The 25,561-nt window shown below is 39.8% G+C and overlaps 1 long non-coding RNA gene across 1 annotated transcript; it reads left to right on the top strand.

Annotated features, from left to right (window-relative positions):
• The first annotated feature begins 5,476 nt into the window (after nt 1-5,476).
• LOC131192054 (uncharacterized) lies at nt 5,477-11,372 on the top strand. Its single transcript, XR_009153634.1, has 3 exons — nt 5,477-5,767; nt 7,651-7,869; nt 9,894-11,372. It is a non-coding gene; the product is annotated as an uncharacterized LOC131192054 (long non-coding RNA).
• The last annotated feature ends 14,189 nt before the right edge of the window (nt 11,373-25,561 follow it).

Genomic DNA, 25,561 nt, shown 5'->3' with positions numbered 1-25,561 from the left:
GGAAGCGCAAGAATGCATGAATGCGGAACAAATGTAAACTGAATATAAAAGTGAGCGGCCGGTACAAAAATACAGTGGGAGAGTTGAGTCATACAGAGAAAATGAATGAGGATCAAACTGCAGAACTTATATATGAAGGAAGGTGACTTAATCAAGAGGAAGAACACCCAGCAAGTCATGGTCGGATGGAGTTGAAATGATTCTGAGAAGAAAGAGAGATGAAGTTTAAGAACAAAATGATGAATGAAATGGTGCACAAACGTGATAGAAATACTAGAAAGGCATGGAGAAATAGAGTGAGTGCTTTTGTTTAACAGTAGATTCCACTATATTTCCTATTCTTTTCTCATGTCTTACAGCTCTCATTTCTTCTGCTCACTCTTGCTCATTCATTTTCCTCTGTTTTCTCACCCCATAAAAAAGAAATCACAAATTTCCCCTTTCTCCACCCATGCAACCTTTCCAAAGAGTTGAAAAATGCTACTTAGTGTAGTTGTAGGTTGCAATGGGGAAGGAATGGGTGGTGTTCCAGATTGGACACAATATTGTTCCTTAACAAAGCTCAAAACTACCCTTCTCTTGCACTACCCATTCAATGAGGTGTTCTCTTTGACAAAGTCACAAAAATCTCAGTGGCATTTTCATAAAACTGAATGTGTGTGTGTGTGTGTGAGAGAGAGAGAGATAGAGAGACAGAGGGAGGGACGGAGGGAGGGAGGGAGGAGAGGGAGAGAGAGAGGGAGAGAGAGAATGGGGCAGGGGGGAATGATGACTTCCATCAGTTCAGTCGAACATACATAAATCTGGACCCAAAGGAGCAGATTTTATTCTTATATTCCCAATTTAGCTTAATTTTAATGAGTTCTTAATTGAAAAGCAAAATAATGTAAGATCTAGGCTTATTAAGCAGAACTAAAGAAAGTATTAAAGGCTGCATGCAAATCAGTCTTTCAATCAAAACATGACATTCATTTTTTGCATCTACTTATCTGGATCCTCTGAGAACTCTGAATCCGTAGGAAATGTTGCATTGATTATAGCGTGGCTCCAGACCTGGCCTCAGGCTCTTTGAAGCCAGCAGGTATTTAGCATAAGGGTTTTCTGACTTCTGAATCAATTCTACAGATTACGAGGTATTGATGTGAATTGAATAAATGCTTCCAGTTTTCCCCTTTTAAACAAGCTGGCAGAACTGAAGCAGGCAGTACTGAAAGGGTAATGAAATTAGACAAATTTACTGGAATAACAACAAATAAAGGAGTTTTAGTAAATAAACAAGGTAGGTGCTTGGAGAATAAGATTGCTGAACGAAGATATCAGAGATATGTGTGTGTGTTCCAGCATAACTCTGGGACACCTTGAACAATTTCAACCAAACTTGGTACACAGATGACTTACTCTCTGGAAAAAAATACCCCAAGGGGGGTCGTGCACACATGCGCAGGAGGCGGGGGTGGGATTAAGATGAAAAAATACCTGGGCAGCACCAGGTCATCAACTAGTGTTAGCTATAAAAGTCTCAGTAGGGTTACATATTTCACTACTGTGCACATATTCTAATTTTCTATACTGATACAGAATAGTTGACTCCTGCAGAAAATGGTGAATTACATGTGGACTTTGAAAAGAGATACAAGTATCTTTCAGTGATCTCATGGGGATCTAAAGCACCAGAGCTACCACCTGGTGAGTCAGCTGTTCTACTAGATCTGCTTTTGTCATTACCGAAAGAACTGAGTCATCTGGATTATAAGAAATTTAAGGGGCATATATACAAATGCTATATTGATTTAACTGCACACTATAAGAATGAAAAAAGTACAAGGAAAGCAAAGATCAGCCCACTTGTAAACAATAATGAAGAACTTTCTGAAACATTTTATAACGTGCCATCAGCCGGAAATAGCTTTTCACGAGAGCAAAAGGATACTAGTTCTACTGCTTCTTCTACAAGTGGCACAGCATCAATATCTTCCACGGATTGGAAGACGCTGGCCCACTGAATTCATTTTGGTTTCCTTTGGATATCCTAGGACAAAAAAGGAGATTTTGGATTAAAGACTCTGTTTTATTACATGTCATGAACGCTGTGTCTTGGTATCTGTAACAGTGGAAAAACAACTGTCATATTTTGGCCAAGCATGGTCCCTTAATTTGGTTCAGTATTTAACACTGGACTTATGAATACGTCTACTTTGTATTTTTAAATAAATGTGACTGTTCAGAAGTTTTCCTCCAAAAATCCTGAAGTTTACTGGTTATTCCTGGGAAATCAGTCTCATCTTGGAAACTTTGTGCTTACATAATTAATGTTCCGAGTATGCATTTTTGTTCTCAGGATATGGATTATTCCAGATGTATCAAATGCAATCAGTGTTATTAAAGTGTTTCTGCAGTATTTCTATACACTATGTAAGTAAATTCTTTAAAATTATTGTTTGGTTTCTTGATTTGTAATTAACTATTGAAAAGGCCATCTGGGTGGCAGAGAGAAGAAGCCTGTTCATTTTCTCTGATTCTGACGTCCCAAATTAGATCCATTGGGAATGGATTGTGTAAATTGTACTTTAGGTCAACAACTGAATAGTTATGATTGCAATTTTTTGACATAAGGGGGCCAATATTTAAAATGTGGAATAGCTTCCGCTAAGGAAACTGGACATAATAGTTCCTGCTACTGCACTTTTTGGCTAAATAGATCCAAATGATTTACAATTAATGTAACCTTGATGAAGGTATCTTTTCTTTTATGTACACTGAGAGCATATGCACCAAGACAAATTCCTTGTGTGTCCAATCACACTTGGCCAATAAATTCTATTCTAATGGTTTACTCCAGATGGCCTTATTTGGGTGACAGAGTTAGTATACAGGTAATTCTTTGCCACAAAATCTGGAATTGGCAAATGGTTTACATTACCTTTAAAGAGATTCAACAAATTAAGGGAGGATAAAAGGTGGTAACTATTCCTCGCATAGATTATATATAATATTACTTTCAGGATCAGAGGTAACATGCTGCTCACTGCTATTTTCTAGGAAATAATGGGTGGTGAATGTACAACTTATGACCTGCTAGTGGGACTTACAGGGAGAACTATTATTTACTGGGTTGGGGGGCAAACAGATTGGTCAACCGTATAAGTCAGTATTTCTCAACCTTGGCCACTTGAAGAGGGGTGGGCTTCAATCCCCAGAATTCCCCATGGCTGGCTGGGGAATTCTGGAACTTGAAGTCCACCCCTCTTCAAGTGGCCTAGGTTGAAAACCATTGATGTGGGTTTTTGATCTGATCAATGTATCTCTTACTATGATTTTAATTACAGCTTATTTTTTGTAATTGTAGCCATCCTGACTTCTGTTTCTTCCATGGAATCATGGAAATTGAAATATCCTTAGCCTGTCTGCTTTACTCTCCTCCACTGGAGCAAATTACTAATACTTTAAATATTTGGATGTACATTAAATGGTAATGTGGAAAGTAGGTTTAGTTCTTCTAATGAACTGGCCTCTTACACTGCCAGGTCTGTCCGAACCAGACCGTAAAGCTTACTAAATCAGTATATTAAATAACATTTGGGTTAATGACATAAAGTCACTTGGGATTCAAACTGTTACGATTAACAGTTTGCCAAGCAGCAAAAAAATATCTAAGGTGAAGCACATTTGAAGACTATAATGGCCAGTGGCTTAACTGGCTGAGGTCAAAATGAGAATTGAACAAAGTAAATTTAAGAGAAAGAACTGTGAAGGGAAGTTATAGTGGCTAAGTCTGTAGGAAAAACGTGAGAAATTAAACCATGGGGAATGGAGAGATATGCTGTTTGTGTCTGTCCTTTCCTTGCAGGATTTAGCAAGTTAAAACTAAATTTTTCTTCAGGATTTAAGAAATCATCAGCAAGGTACCATACAAAAGAAGAAGACAAAAGCTTATCTTTTTTTCATTCTCTTTCCTGGGCTAAGGAGGTTCTTCAGCATAATGATCAGTGCCAGACACGTTCTCTACAATTGTTATCCTTAAAAATGGTCTAATTTGGCAATATCAGGCAATGATTCAGTTGTGAACATAGAATATGGATTATTCCAACATCTCGATTGTTTATTGTACAGTGAATATTTGAAAAATGATACAAAGGCTTATCCTTCCTTTTTGTTTTCTTTTTTCTTTTGTTTCCCTTTTGATCGCTCTGGCTGTTGTTGGTGGTCATTGTCACAATATTACAAGTATTAATAAAGGAGTAGAATCAAAGAGAATTCACTAAGCATGTTTGTAGAAATTGCTAATTCATTCATTCATTCATTCATTCAATTTCTAGAGCTGCCCAACTCAGACAAGTGGCTACCAAACAACACGTGACTAATGGAGCCTGCCCATCACAGTTATAAGTTATGATGGTTGTAAAATAGGTCAGTCATGTGACTTTTTAATGATTTCAAAAACTTTTTGCAGTGATCATTAAGCAAACATGGTAATCATAAAGTGGCCACCAGAGTCATTAAGCAAATTCTGCAGTCATTAAGTGAACTAGCGGTTCACTACGGGCACAGTTTTGCCAAAACCCAGAACTGCCGATTTTTGGCAAAACCATCCTAAAATGCAATGACCATGGAGTGCTGCAAACGGTTATAAGGAAAAATTTCCTAATAGTGAGAGCAATCAACCAGTGTAAGGGCTTGCCTTCAGAAATTGTGGGTGCTCCATCACTGGAGTCTTTCAAAAAGAGATTGGACATTTGTCTGAAGTGGTATAGGGTCTCCTGCTCGAGCAGAGGGTTGGACTAGAAGACCTCTGAGGTCCCTTCCAACTCGGTTATTCTATGTTCTTTGCAACCCAGTTACCAAGCCCCCAGAGTTTGCCCAGAGTCACTCTGGGAGGGATCCAACTGTTGTAACTCCAAATATGGGTCATAAATACCGTAGATCTAGTGCAATAGTATCTACAGGCAGTTGTCAGTCATCTCTCCACGTCCTGGGTTGTACACACTTGTTGATGCATTCATCATCTCAAAGCGACCTCTCCTGTTCTTACAGTCCCCTGCATGGCCAAGCTGCTAAACTTCACTCAGGAAGTGTCTTTTACTGAAGAGGTTCCAGCTGCAGCTGGTTCTTCTAAATGAGATTGATTAGTAACTTGACCAGCTAATTGATTTCTAATACTTTTCTTCTTGTAGCTCTTAAACAACGGATGAAAGAGAATTTATTTCTAATGAGAAGCGAGAGATCAAACCCAAGGCACATCACCGGAAACTGAGAGAAAAAGATAATTCTGTGTTGCAGTGATGCCTAGATACAGCCTCGTATAAAGCTAAAATCATGAAAAGAGTGATTGATGAAGAGAAGCATAAATTGGCCATATCCTTGAGGATATACATAGTAAGAGTTCAAGGGCTTGATTGGTTAATGGCTTTCCTGCTGGCAGGGACAGAGATTGCCAAAGCTGATATTTGCTTACCTCCTTGGCCTGCCAGGCCAGACATCCGGATGCAAGTGTCTTTCTGCTAAATCTGCCGTTGTTTTGCCAAGATCCAGAAATCAGCAATGCAAATAGAGAAGTGGAGGAGGGGATGTTTACACACCATGGTACTTAAGTCTCACTCTTGGGTCACCTTAATATCATTTTAGTCCCTATCACTTCCCAGATTTGCTGAGCAAAGGCATTGCTGTATGAAGACACCTTCCTTTTGCTACCTAAGATCCTCTGCCAGCGAACCTACATGCTTTCTTGCCTTTTTGGAGTCTCTTAAGAGTGCCAGCTTCCATTATAAGAGTGAGTTTTTGCTGCCAACTCTTTCTTAAACAGATTATAGAATCAGGGGTACAATTCTGGGAGTCCAATTTAGAGAGAGACCTAGTAAACCAGATGATGCTATGCTTTTTAAATTTCTTTTTTTAAAAAAACAAGTTTTTATTGATTTTTTTAATTCCTCCCCCCCCCCCGGCCTACACACATACATAGTTTATGAACAGAGTATTGGCCATATCATATCTTATACAGTTTAACATATCCAAATACATTTTACTTTATTACAATTTCTGCCAAAGTATTCTTTTTCCATATTTTGATCGTGTCTTAATATTTCCATGCTCATTTATATAAATCACATCTTCCTTCGCCCTCCAGTTCTAATTTCTCCATTTTTACTAATATTTATTCTCTTTTATTATTTTTTAGCTATTTCACTTTTTATCCTGATATATTCAAACATATTCGGGGTTGTCTTTCTTCCATTTCATCTTTTCCATTTTACAGCAATCTTTCTTCTCCTTCTCATTCCTCTCCCTCCCTTCTTTTATCCTTCCTACTTTCTTCTTTCCTCCCCTACTCCTTCTCTACTTCCCCTTCCTTTCTCCCGCTCCTCCATTCTTCCTCCCTCTCTAACCTTCTCTGCTACTCTTATTTCCCCTCCCTTTCTTCCTCTCCTCTTCCCTTTCTTCTTTCTCTCTCCCTCCTTCTCCCTTTCTTCCATCTCTCTCCTCCTTTTTATCTCTCTCTATTGCTGTATTCATTTTCATTTCAATATTTTTGACTATGGTGTCCAGACAACCCTGATTTTCCCATTTATTAAGTATATTTCTCAGAATTTCCCTTATATGTTTTAATTTTTAACACTGTCTTCATCTTATTCCATTTTTACCTTACAACCTTTTTAATTTTCATCTGATGTTCTTCATTCTTCCATTTACCTTCTCACCTCCTTTTCTGGGTCTTCCATAGTATTTCTTATCCTGAAAGTCACGTACTTCGTTTAATCTATATCTAGCTTATTACATTCACCAAAAACGAGGTGGGGTGGGGAATCAATGATCAGATCACCATGACAGAAAGACATTTAGATGGAAAGATATATATGTAGTGAAGCATTTCCAAAGGGTTTCTCTCCCGCCCCCGCCCCCCCGCCCTCCCACATATTGCAGAGTTGGGCTGGGAACTTGTTTGAGAAGGGCAGCTATTCCAATTGAATAAATATGTAAATAATTGAAGAAGTATCAGCAGAGGAATTGTTTAAAATGTACAACGGTACTTCAGATTCTTTGCTGGAAATGTGAACAACATACTGTATAGAAATATTTTGTCATGTTTGGTGGACATGTAAAAACAACAACAAACCCTTTTGGATACAAATACAAATTCAGAAATTTTTGAAGGTTAAAGTACAACTTTAGAAACCAGAGACTTTTTCTTTGGGGACTAGAAACCAGAAAAAAGTCAAAGAACTTTGTATTTACATATGATAACTGTAGTGAAACTACTGTATGCTCAATAGTGGAAAGGTTTGACACAATACGCAATGGTGGAATGACTGGGTGAAGGTGATGAAACTTGCAGAGATAGCTAAATTCTCTTTGCTTAGAGAAAAAAATAACAGTATCTACGTTTATGGTTGATTTAAAACCCCTTATAGACTTTTTGCATGAAACAGGGAAAAAAAATGCACAAATGGTTTGTGGTTTTGGTGGACAAGAGAAAAAAAAGTGAGGGCCTGTGGATTTTTTATATAATTATAGAAAGAATTTTATAAATGTACTTATATTCAATGCAAAGAAAATCAGTTTTTCAATTCTTTCTACACTTTTGCTTTTCTTTTCTTTTCTTTCTTTATTGCTTCTCCACTTTCCTAGTTTGTGTTACTTTTGATGTGTTTCTTTCAGGGGTGAAATGCTATCGGGTGAACGGGTAGTGGCAGCGGTGGGTGGTTTGGAGAACCGGTAGCAGCGGCAGCGCGAGCTCCACCCACCCGCCCGGACGTCATTACTTCCAGGTTTTAACCAGGAAGTAACCTGTTTTTTACCCAGAAGGCTTTGTGCATGCGCAAAGGGTCCAAAATCACACATGATGCACGCATGTGGACTTCCAAACCAGTAGGGAAAGTAAGTAGATTTCACCCCTGGTTTCTTTACTAAAACTTTAGTAAAATGTTTACTAAATGTAGTAAAATGTTTACTAACTTTACTAAAATGTTTATTAAAAAAGAAAAGAATCACATGTATCTCAAGGTCAAATTCAAGTAGGAGATGGACTGTATTTAACTGTTACAGCTGCTTGAAATATGGGGGGAAAGCTTTCCAACATCATGGTGTGTCTGCCCAGTTCAAATCTAAGTGAAATTTCTTCATTTCTTTGAGCTCTGCTTTGTTTTAATTTAACGCACTGTCAACATATCAGGAGTCTTCTTACTCCCTTTTTGTCACACCATTAAATACGCTGACATATTTGTCTTTTGTTCTGGATAATTTGGCTAATAGGAAAAAAGCAAGACTTCTCTCCCATCAGAAATTGAATAAACCCAGGTTCCCCTTCACTGCTCAAGAAGTAATAGATTCTCTTCTTTTGGTCTCTGTGGTGTCCACACAACTAGTGCTTCTATATAGAAAATACAGACCAAAAAAAAAAAAAATCAGTAAACCTTCCCTCCGGTTCCCACCACTTTCCTTTTCAACTTAAGAAACACTTGGTAAAGAATTCTGCAGGGTATGCAAATGAGGATATGTCAAATGGTAGGCTATTGATTTTCCTTAAGTGACTGTAAAGCTGTGAATCAAGGCTCCTTGGAGGAACAGGCCCCATTTTGCATTCCAATCTGAGTTGATTGCTACCTTTAAGGGCTTCCTCTTAATCTTTAAGGAGCCATGGTTCCCACTAGTCTTTGGAGAAGCCTTTCAAAAACCCCAAACCCAACCCTTCTCTAAGGTGATCCTTTTCAAATATATTGTCATTTCCTCCAGTGAACAGAGACACAGATAGAAAACTGTAATCTAATACATCTGATGGGCATCATATTGCTGAAGACTATTATATTTTATATGTCATGTTTTAAGCAAAAGATATAATAACATTTAGAAGTTCTCTTTGAGAATCTGTTTCTTCAATACCTTATAAGGCAGATGGGCAGTATAAAAATGTAATAATTAATTTTAGAGCTTCAAATAAATGTCACTGAAAATGTTTCCAAGGATATTTTTTCAACAAGTCCTAATTAAGTTAGAGAGATTGAGCAAAGTGGTTGTGGCAGGCCTGGTTGCTGCATTATGCCCTGCTCTTCCAGAATGGAATTGGTGGAGCAAGAAATGATGAAATATGTATTGTATCATCAGAAAAAAATCAGATAATTCACATACTTATGTCTGTTGGAAGAGATATCCATCTGGTTCAGTTCCGAGCCGGGAGAAAGACACTGAAAACATGGAGGCTGATTGGAAAGATGGTTTAATGGTGAAGCAGAACCACCAAGCACATAGTTCTGGGCAGCTGACCCTGTGAAATTGAGAGAGGGGGTTTTTTATAGCTTCTCTTGGGCTTTACACTTGAACTTCCTGTTCCTGTACAGAACATGTATTCTATTGGCTGTTGTCAAACTCCCATGGGGCTATGTGGGGACATGTTTGTCTGAGCCAGGTTTGGTTGAAGTGTGCTGATGCAATGTCCTTAGGTGATTGTGCAATGTAGTGAGCTCTGCTGCTAGTGGGTTAATCCGATTATGTCCTGGAAGGTCATGTCTTAACCCATCACCCTGGAGCTGAAGGTCTTTTGTCTTGTAGATAGGATGGCCCAGTCTTTCTTATTGGGCACCAAATAACTGCTGGGGGCAAGGAGCTGAAGCTCTGAGTTTCTGTCTCCCTTAAGATTTTTTTTTCTCTTTTAGGGGAAATATTTTATCCTGGCTTTTTAAAAATATTTCTCAAAATATTTCATTCTTCCAAGAGGGGCGGCTTCCCTCATGTCTGATATCTGGAGCAAGTATAAAATGGGATAGTTTCATTGTGACACAATACGGACTTTGTCAGTGTCCATCAACATAGTTTGTACCTGATGCCTGTATTTTCACTGGGACGTGTGTGTGTGTGTGTGTGTGTGTATAATTCTAATATATATTTGCCTTGCTGTTTGACTTTAGGAAGGTCATCTGCCCGCTTCCTGCCATCTGTGAGTTGTCTGACAAGTAAACCTCCCATGAAGAGGTGCTGAAAGGCTTAATTATGAATTGTGGCAGGGACATCATTTTAAGGAACACCATGGAAGAGTGATGAAGTGAAGGGACAGCAACAACTTTTATCAGTAAAGGCCTGGCCACTCAATCCAATATAGCACAACCAACACAAGCCATAAAAAGAATAATACTACCATGCATCAAGAACATCTCAGGACCCACCAACAGGCTACTACAACCACATGGCATGAGTGCGCCCCACAAACCAACTAAAGCCATTTGAAACATCCTAAGTAAATCAAAAGACCTAGTATCCTCAAAAGAAAAAAAAAACAGGAATAATCTACAACATACAGAAACAGTGGAATGACTGTAACATCCACTATATAAGATAAACAGGCAGAAGACTTGCAGAACACATCCATGAACACCAACTAGCAGTCAGAGGACATGATGAAAACTCTTTAATTTCACAACATATGGACAGACTTAACCATAATTCCATCTGGAAAACTATGACTCTCCTAGACCAAGACAAGTCCAAAAATGCCAGGGAACTTCCAGCATCCTGGCACTCTGACTAATTAGCCATCAATAGACACATAGACATAAACAACATCTACATATTATGCAAAAGAGACAATCAACAAGCCAAAATAGAACAAAAAAACCCAAAACACCTCCCCACCAGCAATCAGCACCCAGATGAGCATAGATTAACTCCAAGATTAACATCAGATCAACAATAAGAAGTAAACAATACCCCAATCAAGGAACTGCCAAAGAAGCTGACAGTAAACAGCCCAACCAAAGAACCTCTAAGACAGGGGTGTCAAACTCACATCGTCATGGTGGTGTCACATGACGTATTGGAACTTTTTCCCCCTTCGCTAAACCGGGCAGGTGGGAACCATCACATGATGCATCCAATCCGCAGGCCGCGAGTTTGACACCACTGCTCTAAGATCACCCCCACTAACACTGACAGGCCACTAGAATATAAACTGAGAGCAAACCCCACTCCTTGCTAGCACTGATCACTTTACCTACTTTGGGTAATAAAATGTCTGCAAGAAAACAAGCAAGCTCCGAGAGCACCAAGAATCCCTCACAGCATAAACTACTTGATGCCTCCCAACTCCTTGTCTTAGGGGGGGTGCAACAGATTACACAGCAAGGACCTGGAATCTATTTTTCTATGCCACTGAGTATTGGCTGCCTTGCCAAAGAATGCGCCTCTGCACTGATGGTTAGAAGCTGGGTCTGGATTCTTAAAATATCCTTAAAAACCTTAATCAACTGTATTGTGATGATCGGATGCTTGAGGTGCAATCTGGTCATTCTAAAGCTGCAGGTTGTTTTGTTTTCTTTATAAAATCCTAATTGCCATAAAGCATAACGTCCTGAGTGCTATGATAAATGTAAGTGCAGATTATAGAAAGGAGCAAGTCACCATAGAATAAGAGGTAAATTTATAGTGGCACTTATAACTGCTATAAAGAAGATTGGAAGCTAGTTTCTATGTACCTTTTTTTCCTTTCTTTTCTATTTTTCTTTAACTTTCTGAAAGAAAACACTTTTAGTTTTCTCTTTGATTTCTTTTTTAAGACTTTTATATACTTTATATAATTTGTATTAGCTTTATCTTCCTCTTTTTAAAAAAAAATCTTTAATAAAACTTAGATAAAGTTTGTAAGTGCAACTGTAGTAATTCTCCTCCTCTTCTGTCCTGAATAGCATCTAACAGTCTCCTCATCTTTGCCTTTGTACGTTCCTGAGGAACAAATGGTACTTGAAATATCGTAACACAAAGAAATCATTAATCCTCACCCAGCATATCTAACAGCTCTCTGGAAATTATAGATGGTCTACTCTAACACATCTGCAGGAAAAAATTTCCAGATGGGAAAAATTGATTTATGAGTTTCTGCACGTCATCTATTGCTTATAAACTCAGGTAGAAGACGGTTGATCTCTCCTGCAAGAGAATGTTATGGTAAAGCTAAATCCAGAAGATATGTATGGAGCTGGCTATTGCAATGAATAAGAAACATGTATGAAATTTTTTCTCCAAATAGGAACCCAAATTCTTTCTTAGCTAGTATGATTGATACATGAAACAATGAAATACCATGATTACCAAAGCCTGTGAATATTCCGGGGTCCAAACCAGTAGTGAAATCCAAATTCTTTTACTACCAGTTCTGTAGGCATGTCTTGGTGGGCGTGGTGTGGCTTGGTGGGCGTGGCTTGTGGGCATGGCAGGGGAAGGATACTGCAAAATCCCCATTCCCTCCCCACTCCTGGGGGAAGGATATTGCAAAATTTCCATTCCCACCTACTCTGGGGCCAGCCAGAGGTGGTATTTGCCGGTTCTCCAAACTACTCAAAATTTCTGCTACCGGTTCTCCAGAACCTGTCAGAACCTGCTGGATTTCACCCCTGGTCCAAACTTTAGATTTGAAAAAAATCAGTGTATGTATATGTCTGTCTCTTACCAGATGCTTTGCCTCTTGTTAGCTCCGGCTTGGTAGTAGTTGAATAGAAGTGACGTAACTATCCCACAAGAAGCTCACTGTATTGAAAACTGGATGCTAATAAGGTTAGAGACGGGGAGATGGTCACAGGAAACTGAGCAGTAACCCCCATGGAGAGGAGCCTCTTTTCATCAAGGAATTTACAGTGGCAATTAGCTGTCTTTGCATTTTGATGCTTGCTCTTTCAAGTGAGCCAAATTGGTGGCTGCTTCGACAAGCCGTTTGCTTCCAGCCTCTCATCTCTTTAATTTCATTGTGACAAATGCCTCCGGCCTGATTTCATGTTTAAGCTACTACTTTCTCCTCCCTAACTCCCCCTCTTTTCTGACAGGGCAGTTTATAATAATTGAGGTTATCGCACATTCTCCCACCACCTTCCCCAGCTGCAGGGAAGGGAGTCCCAGCCCTGAGAACAGTTTGCAGTCTGTTGGCTGGACTCCCTCTCTCCATCTCCGTTTCACCCAAACGCTTAAAGTGAAGATTGACTTCATCCTGTCTCTCCAAGGATACTAATGAGGAGGCTGCTTGTGTCTTTGCAGGGTTCTCTAAGGAAAATAAACTGGCTGTGGAGCCCAAGCAGCAGCAGAGTGGGTCGTTAGCCTAGTTCAAAAGAGCATTTATAAAACCTTTCCGATTCGGTAAGACAAGCCTTGTCAAAAATACATATAGAAGGCTTTCTCTATGTTCTGGATGTTTCCAGCTAGGACAGAAAAGGACATGACCAAACATCAGTAGATATATATATATATATATATGTTTTCTGAGGTTTTCACGGGTGTTTGTATATAGGTCTTTGGTTGTTCGGGTTTTCTCCCGTGTAAGATTGGAAGTGTCTTGGCAACGTTTCGACGAAGTCTCATTCGTCATCTTCAGGCTTCAGCTTCGTGCTTCTGGGAGCAATGTGTGATCGCAGCTGTTTCTTCCTTTTAACTGCTAGTGGGGGTTTGAACTGATTGGGTGGGAGCTTGGCTGTGCTCTGATTGGATGGGGTTTTTTCTGTGCTCTGATTGGCTGGGGGTGTGTCCTGTGTTGGGGCTTGGTTGTGCTCAGTCTAGTCTGTGCTGCAGGGGGATTTGAGCTGGTGAGCTGCATAGCTGTTGTTTGGCTTTGTGGTCGCTACATCTTCGTAGTGGGTGTCAGTCTGCTGCATGAATGGATTGGAGGGGTTTGAAATGGCTAATGTTGCAGCTGCGGTCTGGCTTCTGGTCCTTGGTCGTGCTTCATGATCAGTGTGGGTTTGGGTCTGCTTTCTGGGTGGATGTGCAGTGGTGACATCCTGTGTGGACCTTGTGAGTGTGGGTCTGGTGTCATTCCTCGTGTTAGGGACTCGTTTGTCAATAAGGCGGGTTTCCAAATGGCTGGTAGGCGGAGGTGTCATCTCGTTTGTTCATGCTGTGTGGGCGTTTTCTATCTCAATGGCTTCTCTGATTATTCTGTTGTTAAAGTGTTCAGTTTTGGCGATAGTTCTGGTCTTTTAAATTCAATATCATGTCCTGTGACTTTAAAATGTTGGACCAGGGAAGAAGTTGGTTCCTCTTTTTTGAATGAGTTCTTGTGTTCTTCAATGCGTGCACTTATTCTTCTGTTGGTTTGTCCAATGTATGTGGTGGGGCAGGCGGTGCATGGGATTTCATATACTCCTTGATTTTCTAACTCAATTTTGTCTTTGGGGTTTCTTAGGATGGTGGATATTTTTCTGTTTGTGCAGAATGCTGTCTTGATGTTGTGTTTGTGGAGGATCTTGCTGATTCTGTCTGTGGTGCCTTTTATATATGGGAGGAGGGCTGCGCCGTTTTCTTGTTCTCTGTCTTGGATTTTAGTGGGGGGTTCTTTTTGGATTAGCTTGGTAATCTTATTACCAAGATAAATAATCTTATTATTTATTCGACGAATGAGACCGTCGAAACGTCGCCAAGACACTTCCAATCTTACACGGGAGAAAACCCGAACAACCAAAGACCTATATATATATATATATATATATATTTTTACAAAGCACCATGTTTGGAAGGAAAATCCATCTGGTTCCGTTCCAAGCTGGGAGAAAGACGCTGGAAATAAAATGGAGGCTGAAAGCTGATTGGAAAGAAAGTGCATTTATTGATTAACAGACCCACCAGAGTTTGTGGTTCTGGTACAGCTGACAAAATGGAGTTGATTTTTATACCTTCTGGATTCTTATGGGGTCATGTAGGGGTCATGGCTGGCTCTATAGGCAAAAGGGGAAATGCAAATCCTAGGTATTTGTCTGAGCTAATTTTGTCAAACTTTCGTTCCTTGATTATCTGAGTTTCTGTCTTGACCCAGTGTTTCTGAATGGATTACCAAATCTGCATTTCTAAAAGCTGGCCTCCTCAGTTTCTGCTTGGAGCAGGGAAATTGGGGCTGGTTTTCTGCTGCCCTTAAGATTTTTTTTCCCATTTCTCCTTTAGAGGAAATATTCTATCCTGCCTTTGTTAGTATCCCCCAAAATATTTCATTCTTCTGGGGGTGGGGGGCTTTCTACAACCAGATAACTGCAAGAAGGAACATTAAACTCCCAAAACCAGAATATATTGTGCAATAAAATTAAAAAGCAAGAGTGGGTTTTGATATAATAGCTATCAGACAAGTGTAGTTGGACAGCGATGATGGTAATAACTGCCCTAACCTGAGCAAACATCATGATGATGATGATGATGATGATGATGATGATGATGATGATATCCATCCAGTTGAGTCTGATTCTTGCTGATTCTATGGGACAAGTCTCTCCACATCTTCTGATTTTGCACTATTTACGTTTTTCTATGTTTTAGCATAGCTTTGATGGTGTCCAGCCACCACGTTCTTTGGAGGCCTGGATTCCCTTTTTCCACTAACTCTTCCAAACATAATTGCTTTCTCCAGTGAATTCCCCTGCAAAACATGGCCAAAGTAAGTGAGACGCAGTTTCATGATTTTGCCTTCTAGTGACATGCCTGATGTGAGCAAACAATAGCAAGTTGCAACTGGTTTTATTACAGGGTTGTAATTCAAACAGAGGCAGGTAGAACTTTTGGCTGAATGATTGCACACAAAGTTCAAGAGGCATTCTGGGAAGCGAAGGTCTGCCTGGTAATCAGGGCACAGCCAACCTGACACTTCAGGATCCAGAACTGGAGTCAGCAGTAAGAGGCAGAGCTAGGAAGTGGAGGGCCCAAGGCATAAAAATAGGAAGAATCAACAGCAGAGAAACCAGATTGGTCTGTCTAGTTAGAATTCAGACACAAGAGACTTCTATAAGCTATTCTGAGTTGTAAACCTAGAGTCTGAGAGCAAGGGGTAAGGATACCGGCGTGCAGATCTGACATCGCAAGATTGATGTCATCAGAGAGAGCAAGACTTGGTAGCTACTTCAAAGTAACTTCCACTATGGGCACAACTCAGGATTGCCTTTGTTCTGTCTTTCAAAATTGGGAATATGTCTTGGAGCTGGGTGTCATGTTTCAACCTGGTCCCTCGTGATCTGAGTCTGCCTTCCCCTGATCTGCTGGTGGTCTCTCTGCTCTACTTCAGGTGATTGATTGCTTGTCGGCTCCCAAGATGACAACACGTCAGATTAGGCCCTTCAGCCTCTGACTCGGATGAAACCGAAGAGAACATAACTGTGATAATCGAGAACAGGAATAGGAACATCACCAGACTATTGTCACCTGTGGCTGCATTCCAAACATGCAGAAGAGTGCACCCTTTTTATGCGTTTTTTCCAGGACTGTCTGCTCACATTTGCTGAGATGTGAGCTGTGGTTTTCTGAATAATTAATCTACTCCTTTGAAGGGATGATAGCAAGTTCCAAGTGGTAGGATAGCATGATAGCACTTCTAAAGGCAAATTATATCAGGGCATGGATTCTTCAATGTATTTCAGGGTCCAGGAGAATTGTACCCAAACGTGGGGAGCAAATGCAGCAGACTGTTGACGTCTAAGAGAGTTGAGCTACTGAGCACGGGGGCTTAATATGGAAGAGACAAAGTCTCTGGGAGAAGAGAGTCTCATTATGCACATGGTCTGGGCTACCATCATAGCTTGATAATACCCAACCAAAGGTAGTATTCAGCCAGTTCAGGCGAACTGGTAGCAGCCCACCCACTCGTCCTGGCGCTATGCCATCCTATTTAGGTACAATTTTGAGGCTGAGCATATGCATACGCACTGCGTGCGGTGAACCGGTGGTAACCAAATGTGAAACCCACCGCTGTACCCAATATTATTAAAGTGAAAGCTGAATGAAAAAGCTTCTACTTTCACTGTATGTAAAATGCGAAATGCGAAAAATAAAAATAAATAAAAAAGTACTGCCAGCTATCTAAACCAGGGGTCTCCAACCTTGGCAACTTTAAGCCTGGAGGACTTCAACTCCCAGAGCTCCCAAAGCTGGCTGGGGTATTCTGGGAGTTGAAGTCCTCCAGGCTTAAAGTTGCCAAGGTTGGAGACCCCTGATCTAAACCAATGGACACATATTCACAATCCAGTTTTAATAGCACTTTCCTTATTTAAAGCGACCTACTCTGCTCTTTTGCAAACTGGCCTTAGTTTCTTCTTGCAGAAACTGCCTGAATCTGGTAATCAAGCCTCACTCTAGGCTGCAGCTTATGAATTAGGTCCCTTTCTTGGGGCCGTGTTTATTAATTGCTGACTTGCAACGTTCTCCAACCCTGAGCACGGCCGCTCTTCCTCAGCGAAGTGCTTGAGGAAATGTGATTTTTCATATCTGAGTTCAGAAGCAGAATAAATGAAATTGTTTTTTAACTGTAAAATGATATATAGCACACTTAGACTTATATACTGCTTCATAGTGCTTCGCAGCCCTCTCTAAGCAGTTTATAGAGTCAGTATCTTGTACCCAACAATCTAGGTCCTCATTTTACCGAAGGCTTAGTCAACCTTGAGCCGGTTAGGATCGAAGTCCTGGCTGTGGGCAGAGTTACCCTGCAAACTGCATTTTAATCACTGCACCATCAGGGCTCTTATACATGTATGTATATATGCTCTGTGTTTATTGTGTGTGTGTGTGTATGCATATGTATATGTATATGCATTATGGATAAAATGAAATTAATCTGATATTAATTAATGGGTCCTTAATCTGAGAAATCAACAATCCTGCCAATTATCTCTTGCACATGTTCTGGTGGCTGCAGTGTAGCCTGAGATCCAACCTGTCTTGGGGTTACATCATTAACAGTGCAGGTTGGCCACTCATTCTACATCTCTATTGCTGACTTTTGCACACTTGTGAACTTCCCTTGTTCAAATAGGTCTACAAAATCTCTCAGTTTGGTCTACCTACAGTCAGGTATTATCTCTATTTTAAATATTTCAGAGAAGGGGGAAAAAATCTGCCTAGTTTTGCAGTGCTGGAAAAGAGATGGAGATGTCAAGCTCTCAGCTTGCCCGCTCAGGATAAAGTCTTTGATGGAAGATGCCATAGGAGACCTTTCAGTCAAGCAAGTACTTTATTTGAAGTACCCAGTTGGGTTTCTTGTAATCAACAGAATGTAAGCATGAGATGAAATGTTTTACAATCCCAAAGGAAGAGAGTGCGGTGCTTCCAGTGGGCATCTGTGTACTAAATCTGGATTAAGGGCTCTGCCTTTAATTTGATGGTGTCTACCATCCTCTCAGTCCTCAGTGCCACCTCTTAATTTTTGGAGGCTCGGGCTTCCTGGCCTAGAAAATAATAACTACCTGTGACTTTTTAAACCAGAAAGAGGGCATCCTTTATTGTTCATCTCTTTCATGAACCAAAATCCCTCCTACTCTACCACGATGTTCTGAAAGATAGTGTTCAACTGATTGAAACAAAATTGTGGTGATAAACAAATAATGCTTAAGTCATCAGGCAGATTATAAAGTAAAATATCACCCTGATGGCACACATGTTCTGACGTAGGCTTCCTGAGACAGTAAAAAACACACAATTAGTCCCAAAAACCCTCTTTTTATTTCAACGGCTGTGAATTCCGTTCATTCATAGCCCGTGATGAGTCACAAATAGTTTGTAAAGTGTCCGACAGAAGTCTGCCACAGTCCTTCGGGATAAGGCTGATAAGCACCCACCTTTATCTCCCTTGCCATGTTGCCAAAGACCTAATTGGCAATTAGCTTTCCAAGGCCACACGGAGCACAGAGTCAAAACGGAGCTTCAGAATTTAAACCAACCAGCATGAGCAAAGTTGCTTCCTGCAAAGGCTCACGTGCCTTTGCTCATCCTTTATATCTTATGGGAGGGGCCAAACATCTCCAAGCCTTACTCCTGAGTCGCCCCTTTTGTCTTAACTATTCTTGCCTTCTGGCAGCTCTGTGCATGCGTGCACTGGGAACAGGTTCCCCCTGTTCCTCTGCCCCGCTGACGTCAAACTCTGGAGGCTCCAGAGTCAGCACATAACTCCCAGATGGCCCTGGCCCCATCTCTGCCTCTGATGCAGAACCCTCATCTGAGCCTTCCCCAGGCTCCAGGACTGGCCCGTGTTTCTCCCTAGCCTCCTCACTGTCTGACTCTGCTGCCAGCTTCACAGGCTGCTGGCAGACCACAACAATACATGCCCTTTCAGCTGGATAGTGTAAAGGGGAAACTGAAGGAGAAGAGGATGATGTATTTGTAGAGACTGTTCTAATCAGAAGTGAAAGGACTTCCATTTTTTTCACATAATATTGACCCAGAGAAAAGTCAAGGAATCTGTTTCAGCATTGTACAGAGAACATCTTGCTGGGTACAAGAGTCCATGGCCATTTTAACCTTGTATTTTAAAATAATTGTATCAAGCAAAATGTCCTTTACATGCTGTTCCTAATATCTTGGAATATTTGAGGTCTTCATCTAACTATGAAAACAGTGTGAAACATGCAGTTGAGGGAGGGGACCAGTAAAAAATTGCAGGAAGTTTTCATTCCACCACATGCACTGCTGTGAGGGTAGCCAAATATTTATTTCCCCTATCCCGAAAGCCACTCATGTATCATGAATAAATCCCCATAGAAACCACTTGGACAAATACACTACACTTGTGTTTCTCAAACTTGGCACCTTTAAGGTTTGTGGTCTTCAACTTCCAGAATTCCCCAGCCAGCCAAGTGTGAAAAACATCAGACTAGATCCTAGACTAGGGCTGATATGATAGCAGTGTTCAAATATTTGAAGGGGCTGCCACAAAAAAGAGGGGAGGAGGTCAACCTATTTTCCAAAGCACCTGAAGGCAGGACAAGAAGCAATGGGTGGAAACTAATCAAGAGAACCAACCTAGAACTAAGGGCAAATTTCCTGATAATGAGAACAATTAACCAGTGGAACGACTGGTTAACATATTATTAACATATTAACAAATTAACATATGCAATATTTATTGTATGCAACCAATCTCTTTTTTGGTATTGCTCCAATATGAGGTTATCTAATAAATCACTCAAATCTGGACTTTGAGGATGTAGCTCTATTTCATGGTTTATTGCTTGGATAACACAATGGTTTTTCAGCAGCCATCTAGGCAAGCAGTGAGAGTTACTTATCTGGACCATCTCTTGCGATAGGCTCTATGCTTGCATTCCTGGCCTTGCAAATGTTCTGGAGCTCCACAGATTTTAAGGCAGGATGAAAGTCATTATTTTGTTTTCTATATGGATATCAGGGGATTTGACACTTTTTGCGTGTGTTTTTGAATTTGATAGAGTCCAAAGGGGCGAAGAGGGTAATTCCCCTCCCCTTTTTTGGATAATGATTTTCTCTTTCTCTGACAGGATGATGGATTAGAGCATGAACCAAAAATACAGTAGACATTTAGAAGTGCTTTCTCCAGCAGATTAGATGTTATTTTCAATTTTCCACTATGTTGCGATAGTGAAACACATGTTTAGGGGAAACTATTGTAGCATTCTGAGTTGTGAAGCATGCATTTTTTAAAAAGAAGTATTTTTATTTATTTATTTATTTATTTATTTATTTATTTATTTATTTATTTATTTATTTATTTATTCAATTTCTATACCGCCCTTCTCCCGAAGGACTCAGGGCGGTTTACAGCCAGATAAAAAGCAGAGTTACAAAAATTAAGAAATGTTTAAAAATCTATATTCAATTAAAGGCCGAAGTAAATAAAAAGTAGTAAAACCATAATAAAAACCCAGCTTTAAAATACGTTAGGCCAGCCCTGCACGATAAAACAAAAAAGTTTTCAGCTCGCGTCGAAAGGTCCGGAGGTCAGGGAGTTGACGTATCCCTGGAGGGAGCTCATTCCAGAGGGCAGGAGCCCCCACAGAAAAGGCCCTCCCCCTGGGCGTCGCCAGTCGACATTGTTTGATTGATGGTACCCTGAGGAGGCCCTCCCTATGGGAGCGCACAGGTCGTTGGAAGGCTATTGGTGGTAGCAGGCGGTCCTGTAAATAACCTGGTCCTATGCCGTTTGAAGGTCTTTGAGTGAAACTTTGGGTTTCCAACACATTTTCATCCAGTTCTTATGGACGGTAAACTTATATTTGCGTACTATCACTCTAGGAAAAAGTTTTAGCTATCTTCCTCCTCTGCATGTAGAATGCTAATAGAGACATTTCTCCCCGTAACTTCATGACTAAACATTTATCTCAAAGTTTGCTAAATGTATCTTTCATGCAGAAGATAAAGAGCAAATAGAGAAATGGGTTATCTTAGAAATGCAAAAAGTAAGGTATCATTAGATGGCAAATATTAGATATCTAAGCATTTTCTTACCGAATCAAGTGGTCAGCTGGATTTTTGCAGCTCAGATCTGATAGCCCTTTCAAAGTTGGAAAAACCATACCCTGCAGGGACACAAAAACTGGATCTGCCAATCCAAATTCTGGCATTTATCTCAGGGCCACCACATTCCAGTCACTACAAAAGATTACATGGTGGCAAAGCAGAGGAGCCACAAAAAAGTGAAACCGTAAACTGAACTAAATGTATCAACAGAAGAGATTATTTGTCACTCAGGGTTGAACAGCAGGGTCCTTGGTGCTCTCTGAGCTTGTTTTTTTCTTTCTTTCAGACATTTCATTAAACGAGGATCCAGATTGTTGGGGGCAACATGCTGACTCTGTAAACTACTCAGAGAGTGCTGTAAGCACTGTGAAGTGGTATATAAGCCTAAATGCTATCACTCAACAAGGTAATATCATCAATGCTAGAAGGAAGAGAGATTTGCTCTCTGTTTATCTACAGGTGGCTCACCTTGTCAGTTCTTTTTTTAAAAAATAGTTTTTATTGAGTATTTTACATTTTTAAAACCAAAAACATAATGAAAAAAGACAAAAACCGGGGGGAAAAAGAAAAGAAAAAAAAAGAAAGAAGACATGATGCTGAGAAAAAGATGCTGAGACTCTAGAAAGAATGCAGAGAAGAGCAACAAAGATGATTAGGGGACTGGAGGCTCAAACATATGAAGAACGGCTGCAGGAACTGGGTATGTCTAGTTTAATAAAAAGTAGGACTAGGGGAGATGTGATAGCAGTGTTCCAATATCTCAGGGGTTGCCACAAAGAAGAGGGAGTCAAACTATTTTCCAAAGCACCTGAGGGTAGAAAAAGAAGCAATGGGTGGAAACTGATCAAGGAAAGAAGCAACTTAGAACTAAGCAGAAATTTCCTGACAGTTGGAACAATCAATAAGTGGAACAACTTGCCTGCAGAAGTTGTGAATGCTTCAACACTGGAAATTTTTAAGAAAATGTTGGATAACCATCTGTCTGAGATGGTGTAGGATTTTCCTGCCTGGGCAGGGGGTTGGACTAGAAGGCCTCCAAGGTACCTTCCAACTCTGTTGTTGTTGTTGTTGTTGTGTTGTTGTTGTTATTATTATTATTATTACATATGTTGACTAACTGAAATCTAAGAGTATTGAATATTGGTAAGGATAAAATACTGAATATGTCAATATATAGGATGTAAATATATATAACAAAATTGTATATAAGAATGCTCAATATGGTTATACAAGAAGAAGGGATTATTTAGAAAGACTGAATTTAATAGCAAGGAAACTGTCAATGCAGGAAGTTGTAATATATTACATAATGTTGCTATATTTGTTTTGTATTTTGTATTTTAATGTTTGATGTATGTGCCTGTCTTCTTCTTTCCAGTTCTTGATGGTTTCTTGAATAGGCTGTTGTTTACCAGTTGGTAGTTCCTTGATTGGGTACTATTTGCTGCTTCGTGTTAATCTCTGTTTATCTGGGTGTTGATTGCTGATCAAGGGATGTTGTGGTCTTTTATTGATAGTTTCTGTTGAATGATACATGGATGTTGTTTATGTGCCTGTTGATAATTTGCCCAAATGCCAGGCTCCCAGGAATTCTTTAGTGTTTTTGGACTTGGCTTGGTCTAGGATGCTCACTGTCTCCCAGTTGAAACTATGGTTAAGTTTGTCCATGTGTTGTGCAAGTAAGGAGTTTTCATCATGTCTTCTGACTGCTAGTTGGTGGTCATTCTGCTACTCTTCTGGCTGTTGAGCTGAGTGTTTGGAAGAGCTAAACTGTTTAATGAAGCCAATCAGCTACACATGGATGGATATGGTTCAGTTTCCAGGGCAGGAATCTCTCCCTTTGATGCTCAGGTTAATTTGATTATTTGAGATCTCTAATAGCTTGCTCTTCATTATTTTGCCAATTGGAAAGAACTATCATTGTTTGAACTTGGACTGCACTGGCTTAGGTTTTATTATGAGTTCATCTGCATGGCTATATTCCTCCAGTCCTTGAGTTAAAAGAAAAATAGGTTGGCATGATTGCCACAGTTCTAATAGCTGAGAGTCCCAAATGTGTTTTTTTTCTCAAAAGGCAATTTGACTTTGCTTTTTTCTTTGAAAATATTTCGCTTCTCATTGAAATTCTCATTCTCATCTGCTAAAGGCTTAGGTTTTTAAAGAATAATTCAAAGTGAGGAGAGAGCCCTAGAGAGAGGCTGAACAAGAGTAGGAGATCATCATTTGGGAGGTCAGCCAGGTTAAAAATGAACCCCGACACACACCCACACACCCACACACACCATTCTGTAGGAAGACTGTGGAATAATGAACTTTTGCTTCAGAAAATCATTGTTTCTATAACGACAGACAGAAGTCAAATTGGATCTTGCATTAAGATTCTTGGTATTTGGATGTGTGTGTGTTTTACTACTTAACATTTGTATATCTTCTTATTTCTCTGCACAGATTAGGATATTGCATATGTGCTTCCACTTGCATTCTATTCTCTAGGCTGGGCGGGAAGAAATTTTATTTATAATTTTCTAATATGCTATTCATATAAAATCTCACATCATTTAACCAAGTATAAACTTTCATTGTTACATCAGCATCATATGGAGGTATCCCTGGAACACCTTATAAGTGCCAGAAAGGCAGCACAGATTGAGAGAATTTCCACTCCTCCCACCACTACATTGTATTAGGGGGATGAACACCAGGTGAGGGGTCTGCAGGAAAATAGATGGTACCGATAAAAGCCACTAAATTCTTGTCCCATGGTAGGGGGTATCAGAGAAATTCTGAGAAGTCTTTCAATCTGCACTATGGGCTTAACAAAAAGATTACAACTCTCGGAGAATAATTGCCCTGCTCCTCATTGAGTGTTTGAATATCACTTAAAGTGGGGTTTCTTTCCAACTGAAAACCCCATGTGGTTTGTTTTCAAAAGGTGTATCATGCAGATTGCCCTTTGTCTACAAATTACCTCTAGGTTCTTAGAAAGTATTGCTTTATTACTGACATTTACACTATATTGAATTGGAGCACCGTGATCTTTAGAAAAAAATGAAAAAAATATTTCAATAAAAATATTGGCATTATTATTCAGATCTCTGTCATTTTTATCTCGTAATGCTAAAGATTTTTATTACAAGGGTGGCATTTTGTTGTATACTGAATGTTATCAATTTGATTTTCTTTTTATTGCTTAATGTGTATCATCTGCCGGAATGCCAACATCATTGACTGATGAATCCTCCTTGGTCTGGTCAGTGAATGAGATGGTTATAGAAGAGTCATTCTGATAGTGAAATGGGTGGCATATAAATGTATTTATAATACATGTCTAAGGTTCATGACAAATTAGTGTAGAGTAGTGTTTCTCAACCTCAGCAGCTTGAAGAACTATGGACTTCAACTCCATCTGGTTGGGGAATACATACAGTTGAAATCCACACATCTACAAACTGCTAAAGAGGAGAAACAATGGTGTAGAGGAAAAGGATGGAGATGGTTAAGAGGATTCTAGGTTGCTTTCCTTTGGACACCAACCACAATATTTTCCACAGAGAGTGAACAAATAATCTCCAAACACCACAACACTATAACATCCAGTTTTGCTGGACCTAGTGAGAGTTGAACTGAATATCTGGAAGTACAACAGGTTGTTCATTCCTCCTTTGAGCAGTACCGATTCTCTGCCAGAGCTTTTGCATTTAAAGTAAACGCTAAAGGTTGCATTGATTAAACCTTGACCGGTTCTACAGAGTGGAGCTATGAAGTCAGATTATCAAATTTGCAGAAGGCAGAAAACAAGTTTGAAAAATAAAAGAGAAGATTCAAAAATATCTAGCCAGGCTTGAACAATGACCTGAAACAGACAAGATGAAATATATAATCTGGGAAGAAAAATAAATTATATAGGATAGAGGAGACCTGGTTTGGCGGTAGTGTATCTGAAAACAAACTACTGTAGGTTGTTCTAATATATCATGAATTAAACATATGGCGGCAGGGGCCAAAGAGGCATGTGCTATATAGAGTTGTATTAATGTAGTCCAGATCACAAGAAGTAACTAATCCAACCCCCTCTAGCTTGATCAGACTCTGTTAGGAAGATTGTACTGTGTCCCGTTCAGAAAATTACAAACTGGAAGAAACTAACTCCTATGAGATTTTTTAAAAAGGAACTGGGTCTATTTAGCTGCAGAACCGAAGACTGAGGAGAATTGCAACAGTATTGTAGTCTTCAAATCTCTGAAAGACTGTCATGTTGAGGAAGATTTGTTCTTTGTCACCCCAGAGGTCAGGACCAAAACTGCTGTGTTCAAACGATAGAAAAGTAGATTTAGATTAGGCATATTTTTGCACCATAAGTGCT

The sequence above is a fragment of the Ahaetulla prasina genome, chromosome 2 (genome assembly GCF_028640845.1).
Source record: "Ahaetulla prasina isolate Xishuangbanna chromosome 2, ASM2864084v1, whole genome shotgun sequence".
NCBI classification, from domain to species: domain Eukaryota; kingdom Metazoa; phylum Chordata; class Lepidosauria; order Squamata; family Colubridae; genus Ahaetulla; species Ahaetulla prasina.
Note: the sequence above shows the minus strand (reverse complement) of the source record. Positions and strands in the feature narration are given on the sequence as shown.